General features: G+C 42.5%; 1 non-coding gene across 1 annotated transcript; it reads right to left on the bottom strand.

Annotated features, from left to right (window-relative positions):
- Positions 1-10,805: 10,805 nt before the first annotated feature.
- On the bottom strand, positions 10,806-10,912 carry LOC120279720. Its single transcript, XR_005542025.1, has one exon. It is a non-coding gene; the product is annotated as a small nucleolar RNA R71 (small nucleolar RNA).
- Between the last annotated feature and the right edge of the window lie 1,347 nt (positions 10,913-12,259).

Raw genomic sequence — 12,259 nt, 5'->3', positions numbered from 1 at the left:
GGACGCTGTGATGGCTGGTAGCAAGTGAGCATTGGTGGTGTCAGTATATGGCAATGAACGGAGATGGTGGCAACAAATAAGTAGCGAGCATTTTGAGTAGTCAACGACGGTGACGATGAAGCTTGGTGAGGCGCAGTTGCTGATGGTGCAGGTGGGGACTCCAGTGGTGGAGGTGTGGGCTATTTCTCTTTTTTTTTGGAATCAGCCAAGAGAATAAAAGAGAAAGAAGAGGTCAAGAGGATGGATAATAGTCGGGAGAATTAGCCGAGAGAGATAGTCGAAAGAAAATGGCTGAGGAGGATGGCCGGAAGAGGTAGTCGGGAAAGAAACCGAGTCTAATCTGATACCATGATAGAGAAAGAGAAAGATTGGATCAAATCCTTATTCATAGCATAAGAAATATATATGACCTTAGGTCTACATATAAAAGCCAATGATATAAATATACCCAACTACCTCTTTATATACATACATCGAACACATATATAGCCATATATACATACTGATAAGTGCTTGTGTGTTAAGAATGCAAAGTGTTCTTTCCTTATGATGAACATTAGTTTTATCAGGTTTAAGCGCTAATGCATGTGTATTTGTGTTCTTTTGCACATGTAGGGTTGTGAAGCAAAGTATTAAGAAAAGAAGCCAAAAGTAGATGGTGAACGCACTATTTGGTGGAATCTTAGAAGAAACAAACGAGAAGACAAAAGTGGGGCTCTAAATTACTGTTTACAGCCGACCGAAAATCAGTTTTCCAAAGAATCCATACAGGCGTGTGGAAATTCCATTGGTCAGTGTGAAAAATCCACAGGGACGTGTGGATGCCCGATTCCAGCCCTATTTAAGCCGCCGTCCAGCCCGATTTTGGGGGGAATCTTTCACCCTTCTCTTCAACTTTTCTCCATTCTTTGAAAGGCCGTCGGCTAGGGTTTTGAGAGGCTTTGGCAAGTCTTTGGAGTAGTTCTATGGATTCGACACCGCGATTCGCTTGGAAAAAGGTTATTGGTGGAGCTTTCGTCGGCATCAGTCCGGCAAGGTGTACCTTAGGCCGGACAAGGGGACGTTTGGAGAAGACGAGGATACTCCACAAGACCATCAACACGACTACCGAGGGCGTTTTCCTATGGATTACTTGTTTTTACTTTTGATTTCATTATTGATTGTATCTTGCTCCATGGAGAGCTAAACCCCCTAGTGGGTACTTGGATTTTGTAAACCCTAGGATGTTAATATTTCTTTTGCCATTTATTATGCCTTCCTTAATTTATGTTTTTAATTGAGTTTCAATCTTGAATGCTTGTTTAATGATTTCTTCCTTAGAGTGACACTAGAGTTGAGAGTTTATCTTGGTAACCTTTGTGGATGGGTGAAACACCATAAGGGTTAGACAAAGCTAGATTGGAGAGGATTGAGAAGGTGAGTTGTAAGGTAGCAGAGCGTCCCCTTTCCCCTCCGGTGTGATTTATCCTACTTCCAATTCCTAGAGTTCTTTGTGGTTACAATAGAGTAAAGAACTAAAGGATAAACTCCGCTGGGCTTAGTTGCACGAGCAACATAGTGAAGCGTTGAAGTGACTTTAGTATCTGGGGCTTAATTGTGACTAGGGGTCTTTCTCCTGGACCAAAGGATTAGATCTACACATAGGAATAAGGTTTATCACTTGGAATCCCTACATCTCCAGGGAGCATTGTTCGAGTACCCTACTTTTATTGATTGCCTTTCCTCTCACTTACTTTGACCTCTCATTCTTGTTTCTTTTGTTTCTGCTTACATTACACTTTATCAACACAATCATTATTCATCTTCGCTTGGTTAAGTAGTAATTTTAGTATTTTTATTTGCTACTCTCTGTGGATACGTACCCCACTCACTTGGGATATATTACTTCGACAAACCCGTGCACTTACGGGTCACACGCAAAGGGTGTTGTCAAGTTTTTGGCGCCGTTGCCATGGAGTAGGCATTTAGAGATACTTTGTACTTTTTTATCTTAGCCATTCATCATTTATTCTACTTCATATCTTTGGCAATGCCCCTTGCATGTTACCCGCAAGTGCATGGGTTTGTCGAGTAATAAATTCCCAGGTGAGTGGGGTATCGTATCCACAGGGAGTATGGAGTTAATATACTTAAATTGCTACTTAACCAGGTGAAGATGAGAAATGATTGTGTTGATAAGGTATGGTGTAAACAAGAGTAAAAGAAATAATAAAAGTAGCACAAGTAGGTGAGAGATAAGGCAATCGATAGATGTGGGGTACTTGGATACTATTCGGCCTAAGATAATTGTTTCAAGTGCAAAACCAACTATTATGCTTCCTAACTAATACATTAATGAGTCGTGGAGATCCTATGATACATGGTCCCAAATCTAATGTAAACCATGACTAACTCTACACCATTTCCCGGTGGAGATATCGATTAGTTTCAACACCTCGCACTGTGTACAATTCTAAAACGCTATAGGGATTCTAAGCGATAAACCCTATTTCTATCTGTAGACCTAACCCTTTGGTCCAGGCAGAAGGTCTGTAGTCACAATTAAGCCCTAGGTGCTAATATCTCTTCAACGCTTCACTCTGTTACCTTTGCAACTAAGCCCCAGTGGAAGGTGATCCCTTAGCCCGTTCAGTCTACTATGACCGCAAAGAACTCTTGGAACGTGGAGGTAGAGTAAATCAAATCGAAGGGGAAATAGGACGCTCCGCTACCTCGCGACTCACCATCTCAACCCTCTCTAATCTAGCTTTGTCTAACCCTCATGGCATGTCAGCCATCCACAAAGATTAACAATATAGAATCTCAACTCTAGTGTCACTCTAAGGGAGAAATCATTCAACAAGCATTCAAGATTGGAACTCAATTAAAACATCAATTAAGGAAAGCATAATAAAAGGTTTAAAGAAACAATAACATCATAGGGTTCACAAATCCAAGTACCCACTAGGGGGTTTAGCTCTCCATGGAGCTAGTTACATTCAACAATAAAATCGAATGTAAAAACATGTAATCCATAGAAAAACCCTGATAAGTGCTTGTCTGATAGGAATGCAAAGTGTTCTTTCCTTATGATGAGCATTACTTTTATCAGGTTTTAGCGCTAATATGTGTGCATTTATATTACTTTCATGCATATATGGTTGTGAAGCTGAATGTTAGAGAAAGAAGCCAATGTAGATCGTGAATGCACCATTTGGAGGAAATCTTGAGAAGGATCAAATGCGAAGACATAAGTCGGGCTCAAGATGCGAGAATGTGTGCTAACCTCCATGTATTCATGTTAGCACAATGATTTGATTTGGAGGGGCACAAAGGCAGTCACATTCGAGTATCCCAGCTTGTGCATTAATAGCAAGATCTTCACCGATGAAGCTGTTGTTGAAGAAGCAAAGAGATCTACGACATAAATGTGTGGCCGTTTATGTTACCTCGATGAAAACATAGATTCGGGAGTATTACGGGGAGGTACTATAGAAGGGCTCTATAGCAGACACTGTAGAAATTCACTGTAGCAGGTACTGTTCACAGCCGGCTGAAAAAGTGAATTCCAGAGAATCCACATGGGCGTGTGGAAATTATTCACGCCTGTGTGGAAATTCCACGAGCTGTGTGGTGAATCCACAGGGGCGTGTGGATTCCTGATTCCAGCCCTATTTAAGGCCGATTTCAGCCCCAATTTTAACATTCTTTTCTCCGTCTTTTCCCCAACTTGAGAGAGGGTGGCGGCTAGGGTTTAGAAGGGTTTTGGCAAGGCTTTTGGAGTGGTTCTTCGACTTTGACACCGTGCTCCACTTGGAAGAAAGTTATTAGGGGAGCTTTCGTCGGCAGTGATTCGGTGCGGTGTGCCCTAGGCTTGACAAGGGGACGTTTGGAGAGGACGAGGCCACTCCATAAGACCATCGACAGGAACACCGAGGGGGTTTTTCTATGGATTACTTGCTTTTACATCCGATTTCATTGTTGATTGTAACTAGCTCCATGGAGAGCTAAACCCCTAGTGAGTACTTGGATTTGTGAAAACTAGGATGATATTGTTTCTTTAAACATTTTATTATGCTTTCCTTAATTGATGTTTTAATTGAGTTCCAATCATAAATGCTTGTTGAATGATTTCTCCCTTAGAGTGACACTAGGGTTGAGAGTCTATATTGGTAACCTTTGTGGATGGGTGACACGCCATGAGGGTTAGACAAAGCTAGATTGGAGAGTGTTGAGAGGGTGAGTCGAGAGGTAGTGGAGTGTCCCCTTTCCCCTTCGATTTGATTCATCCTATCTCCATTTCCTCAAGTTCTTTGCGGTCATAGTAAAGTGAATGGGCTAAGGGATGACCTTCCACTGGAGCTTAGTTGTAGAGGTAACAAAGTGAAGTGTTGAAGTGATTTTAGCACCTAGGGCTTAATTGTGACTAGGGACCTTCCACCTGGAAAAAAAGGTTAGGTGTACACATAGGAATAGGGTTTATCACTTGGAATCCCTAGAAGTCATTGCGATTCTATACGAGTGCGAGGTTGAGAGATTATTCAATTTCTCCTCCGGGACATGTATAGAGTTAGGCATGGTTGACCTTAGATTTGGGACCATGTATCTTAGGATCTCCATGACTCATTAATGCATTAGTTAGGAAGCATAATAGTTGGTTTTGCATTTGAAGCAATAATCCTATGCGGAACAATATCCGAGTACCCCATTTACATCGATTGTTTTTTTTCCTCTCAATTATTGTGCCTCTTTCTCTTATTTCTTTTATCTCTTTTTATATCACTCTCATTCATCATACCTTCGATTTATTCTCATTATAGTTAGATAGCAATCGTTGTGTTTCTATTCACTATTCACTGTGGATACGATACCCACTCACCGGGGATTTATTACTTCGACACCCGTGCACTTGTGGTTTACACGCATATTTGGTTGTGTAAAATCCCCTCGGTATTCGTGTCGATGGTCTTGTGGAATAATTGAGTCTTCTCCAAGGGCTCCCTTGTCCAGCCTAGGGCACACCTCGCCGGATCTATGCCGATGAAAGCTCCCCCAATAACCTTCTTCCAAGCGAATCACGATATCGAATTCTTCAAACCACTCCTAAGACTTGCCACAAGCCTCTCGATATCCCAGCCAACTGCCTCCCAAAGATGGAGAAAAGTGGAAGAGAAGAGGTGAAAAAGATCCCCAAAATTTGGCTGAATCGCGGCTTAAATAGGGTTGGAATCGGGCATCCACACGCCCCTGTGGATGTTTCCCAAGGGCCTGTGGAATTTCCACACAGGTGTGGGGAATTTCCACACGCCCGTGTGGATTCTCTGGAAATCTCATCTTTTGTCCGGCTGTGAACAATAACTGCTACAGTAGTTGGCCAGAACACTCCTACTTCCACACTGTTCATCGAGGCAACATAAACGGGCACACGTTTATACCGTAGATCGCACGTTTCTTCAATCAAAAGCTTTATTGCCGGAGATCTTGTCATCAATGCACGAGTCAGGATATGCAAATATGACTGCCTTTGTGCCCTTCCAATCCATTGTAGTGACTTGAATTCATGGACTTTGGCACACATTCACGTATCTTGGAGTCCCACTTGTGTCTTCGCGTTTGTTCCTTCCAAGATTCCATCAAACAATGCGATTACGATTTACTTTTGCCTTCTTTTCTCAATAGTTAGCTTCACAACCCTATGTGCATGAAAGTAACACAAATGCACAAGTATTAGCGCTAAAACCTGATAAAAGTAATGCTCATCATAAGGAAAGAACAATTCGCATTCTTATCATACAAGCATTTATTAAACTCCCACACACTTAAGATTTTACTTGTCCTGAAGAAAAAATAAAACATTGAAGCATAGAAAAAGGAAATAATGAAAGTGCTCAGCCCTAGGTTCACCAAAGCATGCAAGGAGAGCATTCTACAAGTGACGGAAATTTCAACACTAAAAACAAAAAATCAATGCTCTAGCTAGAAACTTGAATAAAAAAAGGACAACAAACCCGAAATCATGTAAGTGTGTGTAAACTCACTCAAGTCAACCCAAATTATACTCCTCCAAGTTCTAAGTATAAGGGACTTATTTATCTACACAAAGCGACAAAAATTAAAAAGATGGCAGTAGCTTCACACGCCCTCTAAGGTAGCCTTTTCCAAAGAGACCGCTAAGGTGGCTTTCACACTTTCAAGGTGGTAGATATTTCTACCGGGGTGGTAGCTTTCACTCATCCTATGAGATAGCTCTTTCTCTCATTAAGGCATAACTAGTATCCGACTTATGATAGTAGCTTCATACTTCATAGGTGGTAGCTCTTTCCACCCCCAAATGCACAACTAAACACTATATTTTTCTTTCTTTTCTTTTCCATTTTTTTTTGACAAAATAAAGACAAGAAACAAAACTAATTAGTCCCTTTAACATTGAACTTGAGGTTCCAAAAGAGTTTAATGAACGAGTAGTGCAACAATTGTCAATCGGGTAAAACTTCCAAGAAATTCAAGCAAGAACTAGAGCATGAGAACATTCAATGTTAAAAATTCTCCTAAATTCAAGAATACAATCATTGCAACTAAGGTGAACCGCCATTGGCTATGTGAGCATGTATGTCAATCAAAACTAATATAAAAGACATGTGCACTATGAAACTCCCCCCCACACTTAAGTTGTACATTGTCCATAATGTACACATTCAAGCTCACTAACAATGTAAAACAATCAAGAATATATGTGGGAGAGGCAATCGAAACAATACTCCCCTGACTCCTAGTGTTGCATTTGATGGAGCTAAATCCATGGGAGTGAAGTACCGACGGGTTGTGAAGCACACACGACCAAGTGTAAAAACACCTTGGCCGTGTCCATGACTAGTTCTCAATTCTCATACTGAAAAGACCATCTGCACGCAGACACAAAGGGGGTCAGTGAAGCTCAATAAAACAAAAACAACCCGAGTATATAGAAGAAAAAGCAATGAATACAACTAGAGACAACAAAATGAAAATAAAAGACATACTTAGAAGGAAAATCCTTTCTGAGTAGTGCAAGTCTAACAACAATTCAAAATAAAGTAAAGTAATAAGAAAATAAAGAATGCATCAAATGTCAGTGTTTCCCGGTGTCGGCTTTGTTGCTACTTCTGCAGGATAATCGAAAGATGCTGGTGGATCAGGTGATGGTGAGGCTGGTGGGGTCGGAGGAACTGGAGGTTGGCTAGTGAATAACTGCTGTAACATGTCAATACGGGCCATCATCGCGGTATATTGCGCTGACTGTATCGCTCGAATCTTGATGATCTCTGACCATAATACACTCACAGTGCTCTCGAGCCTCTCAATATGATCATAGGCTTGGGAAGGAGTGAACGTGTGCCCTGGAGCCTTGGTCTCCATCTGTGTGGAACCCTCCGCTGCGCCTCCTCTGACCTCGGCGCTCTCGGTGGTAGATGTAACCAAAATGTAAGCTCCCAGTGCATATTTGCACACTAGTCCCATCATCCTGAGCGTATCAAGTCCAAGAGGGGTAGGAACAACTATCTGTTCGGCCCCTCGGTAGCATCCCCAAGACCCATCCTCAGGATAAGTCTAGTAATGTAGGGTCCAGCAAATAATACTCCCACTCTCCCATTCTGGCCCTGGTGCCTTAGAAAATCCCCACAACGTACCCCAGGTGAATCGGCATAATCTAGACCATGGAATATAAATAGAGTAACCCCTTGACAAGTCTGAATATGCGTGTGAACCGCAAGTGCACGGGTGTCGAAGTAATAAAATACCCCGGTGAGTGGGTAGTCGAATCCACAGGGAACATGGCTACTAGTACTAACTTCTTCTCTGCTTTCTAGCCTAATGATAAATGGAAAGTTGTGGTGATCTAATGTGCGAAGAAATGAATACCGGAGACAAATATGCAAGAGTGAAATGGATGGAGATCTCAATCAGTAAAAGTGGGGTATTCGGGCAATGCTCCCCCTAGGATTCAGGTATTAGGTACCGGATAAGCAAAGTGTTTCTATGAAGAGTAAGTTAAGTCGTAGAAATCCAAATATAATCGGATCTGGCCTCCCGATCACCGATACTAGTCCCCTACAAGGTCCTGGTGGAGAAATCGCTCAATCTCAACACCTCACAACACATATGACTGCAAAGCACTCTAGGGATTCCAAGAGGTGTATCCGATTCCTAAAGATTGATCCAACCCTAATTCCTGGCGAAGGATCCTAACCCCCTACAAGGTCCCGGCGGAGAAATCTCTCAATCTCACACCTCACACCAAATATGGTTGGATAGAGCTTAGGGAACGGAGATAGAATACACCAATCGGAGGGGAAAGGGGATGCTCTCTATCTCATGACTCACCTTCTCAACCCTCTTCAATCTTGAGGTTCTAACCCTAATGGAGACCTCTCTCTCACCAAGGTAACAAATCATACAAACCAAATAACCAAAAGATCAATAAGGCAAGCAAGTATTAAACAATCAAGATTAAAACTTAATCAAACTCGGATTAAATAGAAACACTAAGCAAATCCACAAAAGATGAGAATCCTAGGGTTCACATGCCCAAATACCCTCTAGGGTTGTAGCTCTCCATAGAGCAACATACAAAACACACCATCAATGAATGAAAGTACATTAAATCCATAGAAATAAACCCCCTTATATATGAACTGATGGCCTTGATGGAGAGCTTCGACGTCTTGAAGGACCCACTCCGAAGCTAGGTTCACCGGTGGCTTCCTTGATGCTATGACGGAGGAGGAATCGATCAAAGTTGGTGACGAAGTGCCTCCAAAGCCGCAAAGACCTCCTCTCCAAACCCTAGCCATCTCACCCCTCAAGAGCTGCACAAAAGATGAGAAAGAATAGAGCGAAACGGCTATTTATAGGCCTTAGACAGCGTCTGTCACGTGCCCCCACGCGCCCATGTGGATTTTCCACGCGCCCGCGTGGGCTGCAGGAATTTCCACCCGGGCGCGTGGAACTTCAACGCTGGCCAAACACTCTTCTCTTGAGGCCACATGTCCGGGCCAAACACTCTTCCACACGGAACAGTAATTTTGCTACATCGAAATTGCTATAGTACTTTTCACAAAAATGCGGTCCAAACACTCTTCTCTTGAGGCCACATGTCCGGGCACACGTTCATGTGGTAGGCTATAAATTTTTCTTCATCGACGTATCTTTGAGAGGTCTTGCAATCTTCACAAAGAGAAGGAATATGAAGATGTGGCTGCCTTTGTGCCCTTCCAAATAGTGAATTGACTTGAATCTTCTTGGAAATTGGCACACATCTCTACGTTTATGAACTCCTCTCTTGTCTTGGTCCTTGAATTGAACAAGAACTCCCAACATTGTGTCTTTATAGCCTATCTTTGCTTCCTTTTAACTCTTCAAGGCATTCACAACCTATATGCATAAAAGAACACCAAATACACAATATGAGACATAAACCATAGTAAAAATGATGCTCAATGCATGTAAAACATATATAAAAATATGTCTACTCAAACACTTATCATCCCTGCCAGTTCAAAACATCTGTGCTGTCACCTCGGCCATGCACAAATCTGCTAAGGACTGAGTGTAAATACCTGTAGCTCGGTCGGGACAAACATGTGGCCTTGGACACTCCCGGTTCAAACTGCCCCTGTCCACACAAAGCTTCGCATGCCTGTTGTGGGGCAAGGTGCCAGGATAATCAGTCCGCAAATGTCCATACTCCTGTCACTGTATATGTCCCGTTATACAAGCCCATACGCACTGAAAACTCAATGACACTCATGCTAAACTAACGTCCGAACGCTCTGAACTGTATGACATCAATGATGTCAAATCTCCCATACGGCTGCTCAAACTCGAAGGACACCAGTATCTCTAGCGTTAGTGGCAAGATGGCTGGCTCTCGGATCGATAATAGTCTTCGCTAGCTTCCGACGGTCAACAGCTCATCAATCTCATTGGCCAACTCATTGCCTTGCTGGACCCCACTCAGTACACTTAAATCCACAAAGCGATACCGCCCAAAACTGAGTCTCGATAACCACGCAAATCGAGTCTGATGCTTGGGATTCGAGAATTCTATGTGCACTAACTAAAGGGATGTCTCCCTCGGGCGCTTACCCTCTTGCTTCCTTGTACGACGTGCCATACCTGTAGTAATTGATGAAGAAACGATCAAAGAAGCTCATAAAAAAACAATACTACAGAAATCCACATGGTCATGTGGAAATTACCAACGCCCGTGTGGATCTGCGGGTGTGAAAGCCGCACGGCTGCTTGTCCAAATTCCAAGAATACACTAAAAATGCTATTCCTAAACTCACTCTAATCATGCACAGACCATTTATCATAAGATAGGACAACATTTACCATTTTGAATAGTTCAAAATCACGTATGGCAAATAGAAGAAAGAATAAGGGTTTACTAACGAGAAGAAGATGAGAATTTCAGAAATCGGCCGGAAAAATCTCTTAAAGCCTTGTTAAATCAACGATGACAGGTCAGGGGAGTGATTAAAGTTGTTTTTAGAGTGATTGAAGGTGTAATGTAGAAGAAAGGCAAAGAGACTTTAAGGAAAACTCGCGTCTCTGGTTTGGTTGATGAGGATCCAAACAACCATATTGAAAACTTCTTGGAAGTTTGTGACATGCTGAAGATTAACGGTGTTACGGATGATGCTATAAGATTGAGGGCTTTCCTATTCTCTCTAAAAGGAAGAGCAAAGTAGTGGCTACATTCTTTACTATGAGCATCCATCACCACATTGAATGAAATGGTCGAAGCTTTTCTTGCAAGGTATTTCCCTCTGTGGAATTCGGCAAAGCTTCATAATGAAATATCATCATTTGTTCAGATGGAGCTTCAATCCTTGTTTGAGACATGGGAGCGATTCAAGGACCTCTTGTGGAAGTGTCCACAACATGGTTTTCCCGAATGGATGATCATTCATACTTTTTACAATGAGTTGAATCCAAGTACAAGACAACTTCTAAATGCCACCGCAGGAGGTACAATGGGGAACAAGACCCCTGAAGAAGCCTGACAGTTGATAGAGGAAATGGCCATGAGATCTACCAATGGAATGCAAAGGAAAAGAAGAAAGTGCTTAGAAACCCGTATGAACGACATAGAGAAAGCCTTGACTAGATTTGTGCAATCATCGGATACACGGTTCCAATCGGTCGAATCTACACTTCACAACCATATTGCTATATTGCCCAATTTAGAAAATCAAGTGGGGCAAATTGCGAAGTCTCTATCGGAGAGACCACAAGGAAGCTTACCGAGTAACACCGAGACTATCCCGAGAGAAAATGTGAAGGCAATCACTTTGAGAAATGGTCGTGAGGTCGAGGGTAGGCTTCCAAGTGAGAAGACCAATGTTGAAGCAACTGAGGTCGTGGGGGTTGAGGAGAGAGCCAATAAAGAGAAAGAGGTGGCACCCCCATCCTACAAGCCAAGAATCCCATACCCTTCAAGATTGAAGAACGACCAAAATGATGAGCAATACAAGAAGTTCTGGGGTCTATTCAAGAAATTGCACATCAACATTCCTTTTGTGGAGGCATTGTCTCAAATGCCTCGGTATGCTAAGTTCTTCAAAAATCTTTTGACCAACAAGAGAAAGTTGGAAGAGAGTGCATCGGTGATCCTAGATGCCTCTTGTTCGGCGGTGTTGCAAAAGAATATGCCAGACAAGAAGAAAAACCCCGGAAGCTTCATCATCTTGTGCAACATTGGTAATTTGGGTGAATAAATAGCATTGGCGGATTCAGGGGGTTAGTATCAACGTCATGCCATACTCGTTCTTTCAGAAGCTAGGCTTAGGAGAGCCTAGGCTTACTCAGATGACATTGAAATTGGGGGACCGAATGGTGAGACATCCGAGGGGCATCATTGAAGATATTCTTGTCAAGGTACACAAGTACATATTTCCTATAGACTTCATAGTGTTGGACATCGATGAGGATGCTGATGTTCCTTTGATACTTCGGAGGCCTTTCTTGCACACTTTCAAGGTACTTATCGATATGGACAGAGGGATGTTTACACTGAGGGTTGGCGACGACAAGTTGACATACCGCCTCACCGAAGCCATGCCACATTCTCTCGACTTTGATGATACTCTTTATTTTCTTGACACTACCGATGAGCTAATCGATGAATATGTACATCATGCTTCCAAGTCATGGGTAACAATCTCAACAACTCTCCCTCTACCTTCAAAAGGCTATATACATCATGCTTCCAAGTCATGGGTAAGAGAGGAACCTT

Source organism: Dioscorea cayenensis, chromosome 16, assembly GCF_009730915.1.
Source record: "Dioscorea cayenensis subsp. rotundata cultivar TDr96_F1 chromosome 16, TDr96_F1_v2_PseudoChromosome.rev07_lg8_w22 25.fasta, whole genome shotgun sequence".
Classification (NCBI taxonomy): domain Eukaryota; kingdom Viridiplantae; phylum Streptophyta; class Magnoliopsida; order Dioscoreales; family Dioscoreaceae; genus Dioscorea; species Dioscorea cayenensis.
This window is presented reverse-complemented; position numbering and strand designations above follow the sequence as displayed.